This window comes from Phragmites australis, chromosome 19 (genome assembly GCF_958298935.1).
Source record: "Phragmites australis chromosome 19, lpPhrAust1.1, whole genome shotgun sequence".
NCBI lineage: Eukaryota > Viridiplantae > Streptophyta > Magnoliopsida > Poales > Poaceae > Phragmites > Phragmites australis.
Window position 1 is genome coordinate 17784699 of NC_084939.1, and position 6000 is coordinate 17790698.

Consider the following 6000-nt stretch of genomic DNA (forward strand, 5'->3'; position numbering starts at 1 on the left):
AGTCACAACTTGATTCATCACTAATGACTGGCCTAGGATGACCCGTCACTGATGAGTTGGTCATTAGTGACAGGTCACAACTTGATCCATCACTAATGACTGGCCTAGTATGACCTGTTACTAATGAGTCATTATCAGTGATGGGTTACAACTTGACCCGTTACTAATGACTGGCCTAGGATGACCTCTCACCGATAAGTCATCATTAGTGATGGGTCTGACCCATCACTAATGACTGATCTAAGATAACCCGTCACTGATGAGTCATCATTAGTGACGGGTTACAACTATGACCTGTCACTATTATCATGAGTGGCCGATCATATTACGATCCGTCACTAATTTCATATTTTTTTTGTCTGTTTTTCACATAGTGACACTAGTCATACACTCTCCCAGCCATGCTCTTCTACTCCAAGTCCTCCAAGTTGTGCTTATTCCTTCTTCCTCTCCCACATTTTGGGTTCCAGTTTTGCTTATTCATTCTTCCTCAGCAGCTTTCAAATTGCTTTCAGCTTCTTCTCCTCCTCTTTCGCCCGAATTTATAGTTCGGCACATAGGTTAAACCTAGGCATACAAGAGCCACACAAGTCAACCAAATTTCCATCTCTATCATGAACATCACAGGAATTAATCTAGTTTGACTGCTGTTAGTACCTTCTCATCGAGCACCTGCAAACACCAAAATCAAGTAAATTTTGCTCTCCTTCAAAATCAAGTAAATTAGTTGACAGCACCGAAGGTGATGACCAGAATTCGAGTGTCCTGCTGCTCTCTGAGTCTCTCACTTGTTGGAAGTATGGGTGTGCCTGCAAGAATTTAAGCATCCAGTATAAGACGAGATTCAGCTTGCCATTCTTAATTTCTAACCAAATTTATATCCAATTGACACTGGAAACGGAGAAAAAGAAACCCCCACACACTTTCATCTCCCTTTTGGCCAAGCAGGCAGCTACTTCCTGCTTCATCAACCAGATTAACCATTCAACCGATCAGTGGATATAGTGAAAATGAATTTGAGAATAAAAATAATAATCGGGCTTTCAGGCAGAACAATAATAAATGGACTTGAGCCCTGAATTTGAGTAGAAATAAGAGCTTCATACGAAAGCATAACCTTGATGTAGCTCATGTAAAAAATTTGAGTCATCCGTTTTTCCAGGTATTTCAGAAAAACATCGGAACACAGTGGGGCGAGATTGAACAGAATGAACAAAAAAACAGCTATGATTACCTGCCCTAAGGTTGGGTTGTGGCTGGTACTCATCGTGGAGCTACGATTGAAGGCTTGTGCGGAGTCTCTTGAGGTCATCCCCTTCAGATCTGGCGGTCACCACCTTCAAATTCGGTGTATCCGGTGGGTAAGGGAGGGGTGGTGGATGGCAAAGGGGTAACGACTGATGGCGAGAAAGGAGGCAGTGGCGGCGTAGATCTTGGCAAGGGGCGGTGGCTGATCGCAGGGATGCTGGGTGGATGAGCAGCTGACATGCGTTAGGGCAACGAGCTTGGAAGGGGAGCGAGATGCCGGGAAGCCGAGTCGTGGAGAGCTGTGAGAGCCGAGCTGCATGTCCGCCACGCTGGACGAGCCGACGAAGGCCACACGGTGCGATCAGCGGCCATGTGGCACACACATGTGACGATCAAGGGGACAAATGGCTCCATGGGTGTATCTAAAAACGCTTAAAATTTTGTAGGTGTTAGACTGAACTAAAAGTTCTTGTGAGTGGATAAATTACCCCTGTCATGGAAGTGGATTTTTGCAATTTTTCATAATTTTTATATTATAATTGTAGTTCTCGATGAGATTTTATAATTTTGTAGTTGATAACATTTTTATTTGAAGTCATCTTTGTGTCCAAATATGGTTCATAACCAATTTAGCATCCCTAACTTATCGGGCTCGACTCCATTTATCATGGTTCACTCATGGAAGTACCTAGCACTCCTAAACTACATGAAAAAGATAAAACTATACTAATATGGTGAAATGATAATATACACAATGCTTAAGCACTAAAAAAGGGTTAATATGTTGTATATATGAAACATCGAAGTTCTTCTCTGACTTTCGTGTAGGTCAACTCAGTTCCAAGGTTGATGAAATATGAAATGATATTGGTTAGATAAAAGATCACCTCTAATATTAGTAATTACATGGTGAAATGATAATATACAATTATCAAGTTGGTTTATAGTAAAGCCACCGAAAATAAGTGTCGGTTTGCTTTTTTGTAGTAAAGTATTTAGAAATTCATAATAAAACGTATGAAGAAAAAAATATTTATATACAACTTTGTAGTTGATAACTTTTTAATTTAACTCCATCCATATACTCAAATAATTGTTATAGATTTGGGGAACAGTATTTAAATGGAATACATATCCTATTGCACTTAGCAGGTTGTGTTAGGTGAGTTGGATAGGTGGGTTTATGCAGAGTCAAAAGGTCACGGGTTGGAGTCCTTGGAATCACATGAGCACGAAAAATTAGGTGACTTGGTGAGTTCCGACTCATGACCATATAGATAGCTGAGGGTGGGCTTTCTAGCTGAATAATTTTTTTTTTCAATTTTTTGGTGTTAAAATATTATTCTTTTGGAAATAGTTTCTCTATCCTAGACGAGTCAAAAACCGTATGAGATATCACCCGATTATCACTACGCACAGTCTTTGACTGCTTGAAAACGGTCCGAGAAGAGGTTTCCCAAGACGTCTAAGATGAGTCTCTGTGTAATAGTGAATTTTTGGCTTCTACATCAACTAGGAATGCACATAACTATTAAACTGGTGTTAGTTAAACTCTTACTACAGCCAAAAGGTCCAAAACCGAAAAGAATATATGGCAAATAAACCGTCAAGTTGTGGCTAGACAAAGAAATAAAATAACCCAAGCCTCACTCTTTCAGCTCAGAACCACCATACGTTGCTCCGCGCCCAGCCGCTAGCAGCTCCATTCATGCCCACACAGGAGATGGATACCGACCTTGATGGCATTTATCTGCGGCTGCACAGGATCATGTCCACCCCTCAAATGCCGAAAGCATCCCACCTCACCCAGATGGAGAGGAAGAGGGAAAACGATATAACCAACCAGGTTTGGCGGCAAACTCGCCGCCAAGCGTCCGAGACCAAGTTCAATATCCAAAATCCACTGCTAAGACGACTCTGAAAGCGACGTTGTGTCACAAGGCTTCGGATTACGACCCTTGTGAGGACTACCGGAGGGCCACTTGTGGTCGATGCTTCCTCGTATTTGGAACAGGCTGCAGAAATTAAATAGCTGACGGCCCTCACCACAACCTGCAGAGAGAACCTTTCTTCACTGTCGAGGAGATCGCTGCAGATACCACACAACCATACGGGAAAGAAGAAAATGACACTATTTTGGACTGGAGGAATTATTGCGCTCTCAAGAAATTTCATAACGCGCTGTAATGCACGAAACGCGCCAAACGCGCGCGGGAACATCGCTTCAATCGCGGAATTCCATGATCAAAATGCAAATTTCCGGTGGAGATGAATAATGGATCAACGTGCGGTCCAGGTAATTGCAAGGATGGCTGAATAGTGGATCACCGCCGTTCATTTGTCGTCTCGTAGGTTACTGGTCTTCCCTGACTGTGACACAAGTCTACGGCTCTTGGATTCTATCGGCAACACTGTAGTAAAATGGAACGGGTCTCAGCGAGTAGTCTTCCTTTTGTGGAAAGCAAAACAGTGGTCCCTCCAAAACTGTTTAAATTTGACCAGTAGTATATAAAATACTATATTGGTCATGTAGAAACGATCATTTGATTTGTCATGAGAAATATTTTTATAACATAATAATCACATATTTTTACTAACATAGTTATATAATTAGAAGCAACGATCAAAGATACATGTTAATGATTGTGCGCTCGGTGACTATCATGACGACCGCGACTTGCCTCGATTTCTACTTCAACAATGTCCTCGACTTCTACTTTGATGATGCCCTCACTTTGACTATGCCCTCGATTTCAACAATGTCCTCGACTTCGACTTCATCCCCAGTGGAAGCTCGTCTCCATCAACCCAACTAGTAAGTTGTGTACACAACTTTTACTCTTAAAAAATATGCTTTTGATCTGAGATACATGATAGACCTCTTGGTTCAGTGTATGCATCTAGTTTATCTTGTGTAGTTTTTTTCCTAATAAAATCTAGACTTAAAACTTGTCGTATTATTCTAACATTCCAAAAATCTAATTGTGACTTATTTTTGTGAACAAGTAATGGCTGGTGTGTCTCATGCTATGGAGCTCGAGAGGTTTCTAATGAGAACTTCCGTAGGTGGCAGACATTGACTATATTTTGGCTCATGTCTTTGGGATTGTGGTGGGTGATTCACCCTATATTTCCGCTTAAGGTTGAAGAGGATGTGCAGTTTGAGAGCGCGAATAACACTGCAGTAGAGCCTTCTCACCATACTGGCAGATCAGTTGTGCGATGTGTACATGAATTTCATGTTGGCTAGGACATTATGAGATGAATGGAATTTTGACTAAACGAGGAAAAAAATATTTTCTTACTTTTATTGATGATGCAATATGATATTGTTATGTGTATTTGTTGAAATCTAAGGACGAATCATTGAGCTACTTTAAAATATATAAGGGAGAGGTTGAGAACCAATTAGAGAAGAAAATTAAAAGACTTATCAATAATCATGGAAGAGAGTATACCTCTAATAACTTTTCTAATTTCTATTATGAATATGGGACTATCCATAAATTTACACCACCTTACTCGTCTTAATCGAACTGGGTAGCTGAGAGAAAAAACTAGACACTAGCAGATTTTTTAAATGCCATATTGGAGAGTGCCAGTATCCTAGCTACTAGCTGCGGCAAATACTGTAGATATATGTAGCTATTTAGAGCCCTGCTATTTAATAATAGAATTATTACTACAATTTCTTTTTGGCAAGTACAATAATGATGCACACTCTACGTGCATGACTAGCCTTATTAATATATTTATACTAATAATCGAAACTAAATATTTTTTACCAAATCCACTTAATATATTTCTAAATCCTTGGGCTACTGATTTCTATGTGTGAAATAGCGTTTATATGGTGGCCGTACTTTGATGATAACACGTTAGGTATGCTTCGGTCAACGGCCGGTCTATATTCTCGAAGACAAAGCACGCGCACGCAGATTGGCAACAGCGTAAACTATGTCGTATTCAGGAAGACGAATAACAACGAAATTAACGAGCAAACGAAATAACAACGAAATTGACGAGCAAACGATCGTCATTCATGGTTGCGTGCCATTACCTGGACCCAGGATTCGTAAATGCGAACGAAATGTGCGATTTCGACGCTTATCAACCGATGCGAGCATCACCGCATTCCGAATACTGGTGAAAATGATCGAATTTGAATTCAAAATTTTTAAAAATAAAAAATTCATGAATTTTTATTGAATTCAATCCAAATTCTATGAATTTTGATCGATATTTGTGATATTCGAAGAATGCGCCGGGGCTCCATATTCAGTCCTCGCCCGCATTTTGGAACCCTGCCTGGATCGGGCACGGGTGCACTTTCGCGTCTCTTGCACGTCGGGGCGCGGGTCCACTGGAAATTTCCATCTTGACTCCGCATGGAATTTCCATGCGCTTAATTAAAGTAACACCACGAGTTGCCGAGCTGCATGATGCCTAAACAAATTAGGTAGGCATATTCGAAATTTCTTCTTGGTTTGGAATCATTCAGGAACACTTGCCAAAACCAATTAGGTAGGCATATTAGAAAATTCTTCAAGGTTTTGTAGTAATCCGGGAACACTTGCATAAACCAGTTAGGTAGACATGTGGGAGTTGTGGTCATCTCGGAGTTGGATATACTTAAATAGTTGGCTCTCTCTTTTATCTAAAATGAAAACATATGAGAAGAAAAGAGAAAGGGGCTTTTATACACACTGCATTTTACGTGTGAAAATCACATGACTTTTGATTTACGATGAG